The following is an 11136-nucleotide window of genomic DNA, read 5'->3' on the forward strand; positions in this document are numbered from 1 at the left end:
CGAGCTCTTCTATGCTCTCTCACTCACTCACTCGCTCTCCGTAACAGTCTTTAGGTCGCGTGCGCGTGTCGCCGGTTTCACGTTTACATCGATGTTTACGTTTACTGATGCGGTGTGAGCTTTCGCGCGCGAGAGAGGACGTTGTTGACAGCGAGTTTCTGTGAGATCGTCGAGTGCGTGGACTTTTCTTGGCTTTCCCGAGAAATTCGGGAGCTGGTGATCTGCTGTGTTTTGCTGCTTGTATCTGTTGCGTGTTGCTGGATGAGGGGCTGATTTTTTCGTCGAATTGAGAGGTGAGTGTTTTTGATTGTAGGTTATGGTTTTGTTTTGCGGAAATACACGATGTATGTGCATTTGGTATGGACGGGAACGGGGCTCGTGTTTTGGTGAAAAGGTATACGTGAGTGCAGGGGGTAGGATGAAATTCGAGTGATCATACCGTAACAAACGGAAGTAAACAGTCCGTTTTTTTTATAGTGCGAACGCGAATGTTTGTCGTGAACGCAAAAGATAATACGTTTTGCAACAATTTCGTTCGCTCTAAAATTGTTTGGTCATCGATACAGTTTCGAGGAAATGAAATATCAATTTTTTCGTATTTTCTGACAGATAATAATATCTATAGCGCTTCTGTATGTTTCAATTTTAGTATACAACGAGTATTTCGTTCGACGATCGATCGATTTTCTTTGTAACAACAATACGACTGTTATTTGTTTTCAAAGAACAAAATAACGAGAGATTCAATATTGATAACCGCGATAATGCTCGCTGCGTACAAAAATAATAAGTATACGTGTGAGGTGAAATTTCGTTTCTTTATGTCAAAGTGATGCGTACGTCACATTTTTATCAAGGGATAATAAATCACACGATGTTCGATGTTGTAGTGTTTTTTAAGCAGGTGACGTTAAGTTCGAAACAGACGATTTAGATATACATCGATGATATCACGAAGTCAGTGCCTTTAAAAAAAACGTATTAATTATCTTCGAATCGCTTCATTAGGTCGACTCGGATACTCGAGTTCAACACTTTCAAAATGTGATCAATGCTTTCTCAACTGGTCGATTGATCGCCACAATTTGGTTCTGACAGTGAATAAATGAGAATCGATGACACTTGCGCAAGTTTCTTGGACAACGGGCACTACAGGCCGTATTTATAATTCAACTTGCACTTCTCTCCAATGTAGCCAGTTTAAAAAGGCATTTGTTTGCATTATATACTTTTTCTTCCCCTCGAAATTGATGAATTAATTGCGATTTTTCTTCTGCAGTTGCTCCTACCTTATTTGCTTGTATAATTTGAAATCTCCTCGAAGTTTCTTGAACTCAACTAAAGTTTGCATAACGAAGTAAAGTTTTTGTAGAAAAGAAGTAGTAGGATTCATTAATTTGATGAGATAAGTAATTTTTGCAACGTCGCTTGGATAAGGACATCTAAACTTTTTATATCGAATGCAATTTAAACGTTAGAACATTATAATCCCACGGCGGTGATCGATTCCAACGATTTTAATTCAATCAATCACCGACGAGTAACGGCGTCGTTTCTTTTCTCTCCGCACGCGAGTCACACACAAGCGCGCTAGAAATATGCATCTAGAAGCCTTATGCAATGGAAAAAACGAGGAGAAAAATTTGTTTGCGCGCTCGGTAAATGGAAACCTCTTCGACCTACATCCCGCCGCTAAAAGTGTACTCGCGTCGTGCGCTCATACGCGCCTGTCTCTGTCATTAAAATAAATACCTTAATTCCATTGGAACCCAATTAGACCTTTAATAATTAAGGCGCAAAGTGCGACCGATAGCTCGCTCTCTCGGGCTCGTAAATTATTGAAAATAATCAAGCCAGCTAGAGAAAATGCACGGATAAAACTCCACTTCAATACACACACGGCGTAAAAACGTCACTTCGGATTCAATTACGTTCGATGTTTACGGTGTGCGCGCAGAGAGAGAGAGAGAGAGAGAGAGAGAGAGAGAGAGAGAGAGAACCACAGAAAAAATCGTGCATACACACACTTCTCTCTCCGAATGCGGCCCAACAATTACAACACGTGTATGTCTTTCTTGGATACATACTATATGCAAAGTCCCAACGCCGTCGCGTATATCGTCGCTCTGCTCTCGTATGAAATTTGCATTCATTAGATAAAAGTGCAGAGCGAGTGCTCATGTAAATCCGTAAAATAGAGCCGGCGGAAATAACTCGGTGCGCGATTGCGCAATGCGCGAGCATTTACAGTTTTAGCGCGTATAAACCGAACGTTCAACTCTCCCGCTTATTATTAATGCGCGGATTTGGCAAAATAGTAAAAAAAAAGGTGTATAAAGCTTCGCTGTTGTCGCCGTCGTCTTCGCAGACGTATTGTGCGCGAGGCCGGTTCACAAAAGCACCGCCGGCGAAAAGCTCTCGCAATTTCGCGAATGGAAATGCGCGCGAGCGAGGATCAGAGAGAGGGATGAACGGAAAATCGTTACTTTTATCTGATTTCTGCGGCAGTCGTGTGCTCAGAACGCTAAACGCGTTATCTCTCTCTCTCTCTCTCTCTCTCTCTCTCTCTCTCTCTCTCTCTCTCTCTCTCTCTCTCCCTCTCTCTCTCTCTCGCTCTGTGCTTTGAGCTCAAACAACGCTGTATATGTGCTGGTTATCAAGATAATAACGCTATCTCTCTCTCTCTCTCTCTCTCTCTCTCTCTCTCTCTCTCTCTCTCTCTCGAGCGCACGATTTTCTGGGTGGCACATATCGAACAATTACTTCTAAAAACCTGTATCTAGGGCATATTATTATACTCGTGCCACGCTTCCTCGAATCGTCGACGTTATTTGGTTAAATGGTTTGTGTGCGATAGGCCGACATTGTTTCCTCGAACTGATCGTTTTATTTCAATCAAGCGTGTAACGGTCGGTTTACCCCCTCGGCTGTAATTGTAAGTTACAGCGCAGGTTTAACGAAAAATAAAAGAAAAAAGGTTTTTCATCGAAGCATCGGTAACCGGGATTTTCGCTCTCTGCGGTACACATATAATACCGCACGCGCGCGGAAGCGCCAGTTTCTGCTTAGCGCGGCATATTATACGTTTAATAAATGGCTCGCTCTCGCTCTCAGCCTACAGCCAAATGTTTAATTTACATGTAAACTGTTCCGTTTCCAGTTTTCATCATAGCGTGACTCGCTTTCCGCGTATGTATGTGTGTACGCGCGATGGGAAAGAGAGAGAGAGAGAGAGAAAGATATAGAGCGGCGGCAGAATCATCGTTAAATGCGCGCGCGGGATAAGATAAACAATCGTATCGATCGTGTGAAATGTGTATTCGGTGTGGAAAAATGGGGACGTTGTTTATAATGTGCTATTTCATTCGGGTTGAATTACGACAGTCTTTTTTGGAATCGTCTTTTGTTTAATAAAGGACTAATATAATCATCCCTTATTGTTATTAATGTTAAAAGCGCAAAACGTCGAAGTTTTCTTTGATTGTAAAATAATAAATGTTATACATTCGGACGATATTACTTGCTACTTGAATTCGCTAAATCAATTGCGACTTCGGTTCGACTTTCACGTGTCGCCTGAATTTTTCAATCGCACTTGCGCATTATTCACTCGACAGTTTATTTTACTAGTGCAAGTAGGTTGAAAATGTCCAGTGTGGGATAGATAACGACAAAATGTTTGCGGAAAGTTTAAATAATGCGAGTTTATTACTGATGTCCAGTTTTGCGTAATAAACAAATAGACTTTGAAGGAAATTGTCAAATACACGCGCCACCTCTACCCTGTTTCAAATTTACAACCAGCGTTCTATACTCATGATGCACACATTCAGTCTTGGCCCCTCTCTTTCTCGCATCCAGCATTCGCTATAATAATTTTATTCGATTCGTTAGGGTTGCCGGAATAATAAAACGCGAGCTCCGCCACACAAGGACTCGCCGACCTCGTTTTAACGACACTCGCCCATCCATTCGCAATATTTTTCTTCACATGCGTGTATCCGACGTACACACACACATCGCGAATTTCTTACTCCCAAGAGGTGGAGCGCGAGATCGAACTCGTTCGATATTACTCGGGTGCTAAGTATACATCGCGAGAAACGGGAGCGTGCGTCGATAAACAAAAATCGAGCAGAAGTTCGCAAACTCGTAATTTATGAAGCTGGAAACTTGCGCCGCGAGATCGTAACGTGGCGGAAGCGGATAACGTTTTCTTATAAGGTTGGGTGCGTGCGAGAGCTGAAAATTCGCGGAGTTCGTCGTCGGGGCTTTTTTACTTTTAGATCCGTTTGATGTTGCTTTAAGTGGACGCGAGTTTTATTACGGAATTTATTGGCGATTACTTTAATTTAAAATCGTCATAATTTAACGTGTTTTTTTAGCTTTGACGTCTCTCTAGGCCGCGCGACTTTCTAAAGTCTGTGTGCTTTTTTACGGAAATGTATTGAGCGCGTGAGTGATGCAATGATAAGAGCGTTTATGTAGACTTTGTAGCAAAATGGGTAACAATATGGATTAAACTGCGCGTGATTGACTCGTTTTCTTTATCGCGTGGCGAATGCGAGAATACATAATTTTACCACAATGTTTGTATGATTGATTATTTTAATGATATATTAAACGGAATGAATAATGGCTTCGAATGATCGGGTTAATAAATAATACTTTCAATTTGAATGGCTGACTTCGGAAAAAATGGGCTTTTAATAGCACTCGCGCGTGGGCAGATGCTCTCGAATTATCATGATAAAACAATGACACAGTTTTATCTAGATTTATAGATGATGGCGTCCGATATACGCATGAATGTGGGTGATGTAAGACAGTGTATCAATTGTTTTAATGAGCACAAATATACCTCTTAAGTAATAAGCACAATACGTACGTGACAGGGATAGCTTCATGGAATATACGAGCAGTTGCATAATGTTCGTATACTTGAAAATGTAAACAAACTTTTTGCGATGATAAACAACGGCGCGAGTAAAATTCGCGATTAATCGATCATTCTTCTTTCATATCCGACGACTTTACTAGCATTAATCGGTCCCATGCGTTATATACACAGGTGTAGCACAGGATTTCATCGATTTTTATCATACCGCTTTCCGAGGATTGCTTTTCTTATGAATTATTCATGGCACGCGGTAAATATAGCGATGGCATATTTAACCTAGACGATTCAATCGAAATTGCGAACCGAAGTACAGAGAGTCTTAATTACCAGGCATCCTAATCACATTTTTCCCCAACTCCAAAACATCTATGAATCCGAAAAAATCTATAAAATTATCCTGTCACCTTATAATTACCCCCGAAAACAGCTCTAAATTACAACGAAAACCAGCCGCACGTCCACCTCAATCATCCGGCACTTTCCGCCCATATCACTCCCGACGCGTGGTGTATTTCATCGAAAAGCTCTCAACTCGAGCCGATCCAACTCCCCCGCCGCGCGATTTTTCTCGCGGCCCCTGGCTGCACGTGTGCGTTCACACGACACTTTTTAGCGCACAGGTCTGCATAATGCTAGTCCGGCGTGGCACCGCGTGGGTGAGCTTGTAATGGGAAGAACCTCGCGTAGAAAGTCGACGCCGAGAAAAACCACCTGACCATATTCGTAGAGCTGAGAGAGGATGAGGATGAAGGAGACGCGCGCTTGGGAGGATGGCACACTTGCGCAGGGCCTATTATGTTATCCGGAGGTTTTGGATCTTGCTGGTTGGGATTATTGTTGGAGAGCTATTTCTGGGTCGTGTAGTATGGGTTTTAGTAGTAGAGTCTGCTGTGATAATTGAATTTAAATAGCGACTTTATTACTTACCATAATTGTGCACACAATCATTTACGAGTATTCTAACAAATTTTTTTCAATTGCTCCAGTGTGTGCTCATCCTTACGTGTAAAATCATAACAAAATTCAAATCAGACTTAAAGTAAGTAATTCGAAATTTAATTTCAAGCGGCAAAACAATAAACCTACATTTTCTCCAGCGCATCAGGTTTGCATACTGCAGCAATTACACTCACACGAAGAAAAAACTCGCTGAATAGTCATCGCTCGCTTCGCCAACCACACCTCATTACCATACAGATTTCCCTTTGATTCAAATTTTTCAACCGACTGGCGTCTCTCGACAACCTTGCAATAACAACAACAGCAGCAGCAACGCGCACAAGTGTCCCGCTGCACACAGACGTTGAAAGGCGCCTACTTTACGACTCGATTCTTATCCGCTCTCGAATTGACAAACTGAAATTATCGATCCTCGTTCCCGATAGCGGTATTAACATTCCCCGGCTCCATTAGAAAGAAGTAGCTGCACACACACACGCGCGTACAATATAGCGGCAGCTTTTAATCTCTATATGTCTCCCTCGGGCTATTATACCCAATAGCCGTAATTCAATTCGATCGAGCACATTGAATCAAGCCACTGAGTGCTACTCTTTCTCGTCCGATTTTTTCCCGCGCCGAATATCGCTGGGGCACAAAGGGTAGCCATGGCTATAGCACTTTATTAAAGCTCGATAAATCCGCGCGTCTCTCTCTCTCTCTCTCAATATTCATGCGTCGGTCGTTAAAATTCAGCCGATATCTCGCGCGAGAGCCTATAACGAGATCAGCTTTTCCCGCCTCGCGTATATGTAGGTACGCATACGTGCGCGTGCTAACGTAATAATACCGCTGCGCAATATTTATTTGTGTATACTTGACGACCCCGTGTGTACGTATACCTATATATGCATTATGCATTCATAGACACACGCGCGTGCTGTTGTATGTATATAGGTACTATATATACCGTGTGTAAGTCACGGGTGGCTTTCACAATCATTCGAGCGACGTTTCGCGCTCGCTCGCGAGGGTCATTTCAATAATTCACGGCCTCTCGTTTGCTCTCCGCGCAAATTCTTTCGCGGGGTGTATCTCGTCTCGTGCGGATACGTCGTACACAACGAGTCATTTTCTACGAGTCACTTCCTAGGTCTGTGTGTTATATTGTGTATACACCTATCCTCACGCGCGCGCGTTTTAATGGCTCTGCGAATTATCGCATTTCGAAATTCGAGAAAGCACACGACGACGCATGTGAGCGAGTAAGTCTCGAGGCGCAGATTTACGGTCTGTTTGTACGTGTATCAAATCGGTTATTAAGTTCGTGATTATACGGCGCGTTATGTGTATGTGTGAAAAAAGGGTATGTACCGTGTAAATCTCAATTAATTGGCCACTGCAGCTCTGCTACTTTCGTAATCGCTTTAATATTGTTCAGATTGTGTAGAATGAGTTATAGATTTTTTCGATTTTCCGATGCGAGGAGGTTTGAATTCTTATGTGTGCCAGCCACGCGTGATATTGATAAATTCGTTCTTTTATCGCGAGTTTTTAAGAGGGAGTCGTGAGAGTGATCGATGTTTTCATGGTTTTAATTCGCGTTATTTATGCTGGTCTTGATACAACGGCTTGGACTTTGAATAATTATGACGGATAATTGTTGCGTATTAGCTTATCTCATTCGCAAATGTGTGTTATCATACAAAAATTAATTTACGATATTAAAAAAACTTTACAATTTATTCCTCAGCTGAAGAATAAAAAGGTTTGAACAAAACACCCTCATCGTTACACTCGGCGAGAATTATGACCACAAGAAATCGGCACAGGTATAGCGAACCTGTCCATCAGGACCCTTTATTATATTCTCATCCGCGAGCGCTCATAACGCATATACGTTCGCGTCGTCGAGAGAAAAAGCTTCGGACTAGTGTGAGCAAGTAAGCAAGCGCTGTCTGACATTTTTACGCGCGCGAGAGAACTGACAACAAGTCACGATGGCTATACGGGCCGACGACTGTCGTTCCACGTCAATTTACGATGATTCGAATTCCATCGATTGATTTCGCATTCGATCTGTTAAGCCTCGAGGTCTACTTTTGTTTATTTTTAGCCTTCTCCAATGCTGCCGAGTGTGTGTGTACGAGGTGTCGTTGTTTTTTGGGTGGCAGAGGTGTTAGTTTTAAAGTCTGTTGTTTGCTTAGGTGGAATGAAAGAGATTTTTGATGGCTGCAAAAAGGTAATGCACGAGTGCAGGTATATTGGTCGGTTTTTTATTCAGGGTGAAGCATCTTGCGGCCAATTTCGTACATGCACCTTTTGTGTTTTAAAAATTACTTAACGTTACAATCAATTACACTTATTAGTATAAAAGCAAACATAATGTAATCATGACTGCAATAATTCGATAAATCAAAGCTTTAAAACAATATAATGAAATAATAAACTTTGCAATGCAGCCACGCTGTAATTAATTACAGCTGATAAATCAAATCCGATCCGCGGAATAAAAATGGCAATAATATCCGGGCGCCGCTCTCGCACAAGCGTACACAGATCGTAATAAAGTCATTCCGGCGCATCGCGCAGCCCGCGCGGCGGGCAAAAAATCCACTCGTGCGCGCCTATAAACTTTATGATTTTGCAGAATTAAATTTTAATTAAGGCGTCCATCATAAACTCGGCTGCGCCGTATACACAGCTTGGAAATTTATGTTCTGCGCTGCATTATGATCTGATGCATCAGCGCACGTCCCACGAGTGCAACTGTGCGCAGCACTTCTCGATAAGTATCGAGTGTGTTTGCGTGTGTGGAAAAAGTCGAGCACATGTCGAGATTTTCTGGGAAAGGAAAAGTGGGAGAGTTTTTCGTGGGTATGTTATGCAGTATCGAGGCCTCTGGAGGATGAAGACGATGAACGAAGTGTCGCCATGTATGAAATGAAAAACTAGCGATGGATACTGCTTCTAATAACACTTATTCATTGAGTTATTTCTGCTCGTCGTCTGCTGAATGAGTATCGATTCCGATAGTTGAAAGTAAATTCAATATTATCCGACGATTTTTGCACGAGCTATTCCCAGGCGAGCCGAAATACATCGACCGTTCGAATCCCAAACTCTTCTTATTGAGATGATACGTCGATGATTCAATTTACCCGTCAAACTGCAATCACTTATCGCAGAGGACCGATCATCCGCTCCGCTTCGGATATTATGCCCCCCTTACATGCATCGCTGAGCATATTAGGCCGGAATTTGCATACAATCGGAGACGCGCCTTGGCAAAGTGGCGACTTTATTTTCGACCCGACCATTCTTACACTTCTTTCTCTTCTTATTCTATCTTCATTCTCACAGAGATATAAAACTTATTAATCGAGACTCGAGCCGGACGTGAAATCGAGTTTCACGCTTAACTTTCAGCGAATTATCAATGTTCCACGAAAAAGACGCACTTACATAATTATGTATGTAAAGCTTGTTTTATTAATGAAGTTCGAACGAGCTTGTGAAAAGTCAAGTAGTATTTTAAACATTTCATAGGATGGTATACAACTATATTTATAAACTCAGCACGCAGATATTGATGGAGAGAATTATAAGCGTGTCAACTACCTATGGAGCCGGAAAATTCAATCAAGTGCATTTTTTACGCATTTTCAAACTGCGAATAACTTCTGCAGACATCGACCTGCAAGAAAGCGACTCACTCGAGTAAACATATAACTGTCGAAATATCTACTTTTAATAACCTTGATGCAAAAAAAACTCCGCAAGCGCATTAACTTGCGCAATGATTTTCCGCACTTAAATATTCGTAGGCGTATCCCGCGAGTCTAAACGAAGCATGAAATCACGCTTCCATTGGCGCATTCGTTTTTACGAACAAACAGAACGGTGTGGCGCTCCAGTTGGCTGAAAAGCTCGTCGTCCGCAGAATATTATAATTCAAATCATTCAATTTACAAGCAGCCTCGTAAAGAAGAGTAGAGCGTGCGGCGAACGGCATTCTCATTGCCCGGCGCGCACTTAAGTAAGGCTCAATTAATAATCCCCGGTGCGTATCGTAAATTGCAATTGAAGAAACTACGAGTGCGTTTTCCAGTTTAAACGCCGGGGAAAAAGGAAGCTAATGCAATCGTCGTCTCAGTAGTACTAGAAACGGAAGGTGAAGAATTTCGCGATCGTCGCACGAGATATTTAAAAGTACAGTCCGCAAGGAAACGCGGCGTCTAGCGTAATTAGTTTATCGATTTATCATCCATTAGAAACACCCTGCATACTTCTAGCCTCCATTTATCACACGACTATTCGGGTCGAAAAATCGGCGCACGAGTATATCGCCACATCAAAAGCTTCACTCGCACGTATACACGGAAAAATATCCTCTAATACACCGCCCACGCGGTCCACCAATAAGATCACCCACCTCGACTTTTCTTCGCCACTGTACCGCCAATAGCTTACATCGTCTCGCGTACAGGGACACACTCGCGCGCGAGAGCTCGTTTGCAAACACACGCGCCGTACGTCGCGGTGAGCGCGCGACGCTAATTGGCTGAGCAATATACCTGCTTCGACTAATAGTCCGATTTACATAGCCCGAGGAATTCGTCGCCCTCGCGCTCTTGCAGCTCTTATTATACTCGCGCGTGAGCGAGCTTGCTGCAGTTGTAGGTAGACTGTATAGGTATACGATAACGGCTCGCTCGTGCAGTGTTATTCGAAGAATGGGGGAGATTGCCGAGCTTCGGAATGGTGTCCACCGACGATTGCGGGGAAGATTTTTCCTTGTTTGCTGTCGATGCTGATATAAGTTTATTGAGCGCGAGGAGCTTTCTCATTTGATTTTTAAGCTTTTTCGCGCGAGGTTGCCGTGTTTTTGTGCCGAAGAAATTTAATCGTGTACGAAGAATGTTTATAATTCAATAGAATAACATTTTTCAATTCACGATTTACGCTATCGCTTATAAACAATTTCACATCAAAGCCAACCAGTGGAAGGACAGCTTAACTCGGCGCCGAAGCTAATAGACACTTCTCGGATCGCTCGGAGCACTCTCCTCGTCGAACAGTATATACCAAGGCGATGTCGTATCTCTGAGGAATATACCGTAATTTAGCCGCGCGTGCACGTGAAATAGTGAGATGTAGCTCGGAAACCCACACGCGCAGCTCTCGGCTTCTGTCGTTATTTCCAGAAAGAGAGATAGAGAGAGAAGCTCGACTCGGCGGTGCAGAGGTGAACGATAATTTTAAGACTCGCAATTTAACGGTTTGCTACCTTATAC

This window comes from Nasonia vitripennis, chromosome 1 (assembly GCF_009193385.2).
Source record: "Nasonia vitripennis strain AsymCx chromosome 1, Nvit_psr_1.1, whole genome shotgun sequence".
Lineage (NCBI taxonomy): Eukaryota > Metazoa > Arthropoda > Insecta > Hymenoptera > Pteromalidae > Nasonia > Nasonia vitripennis.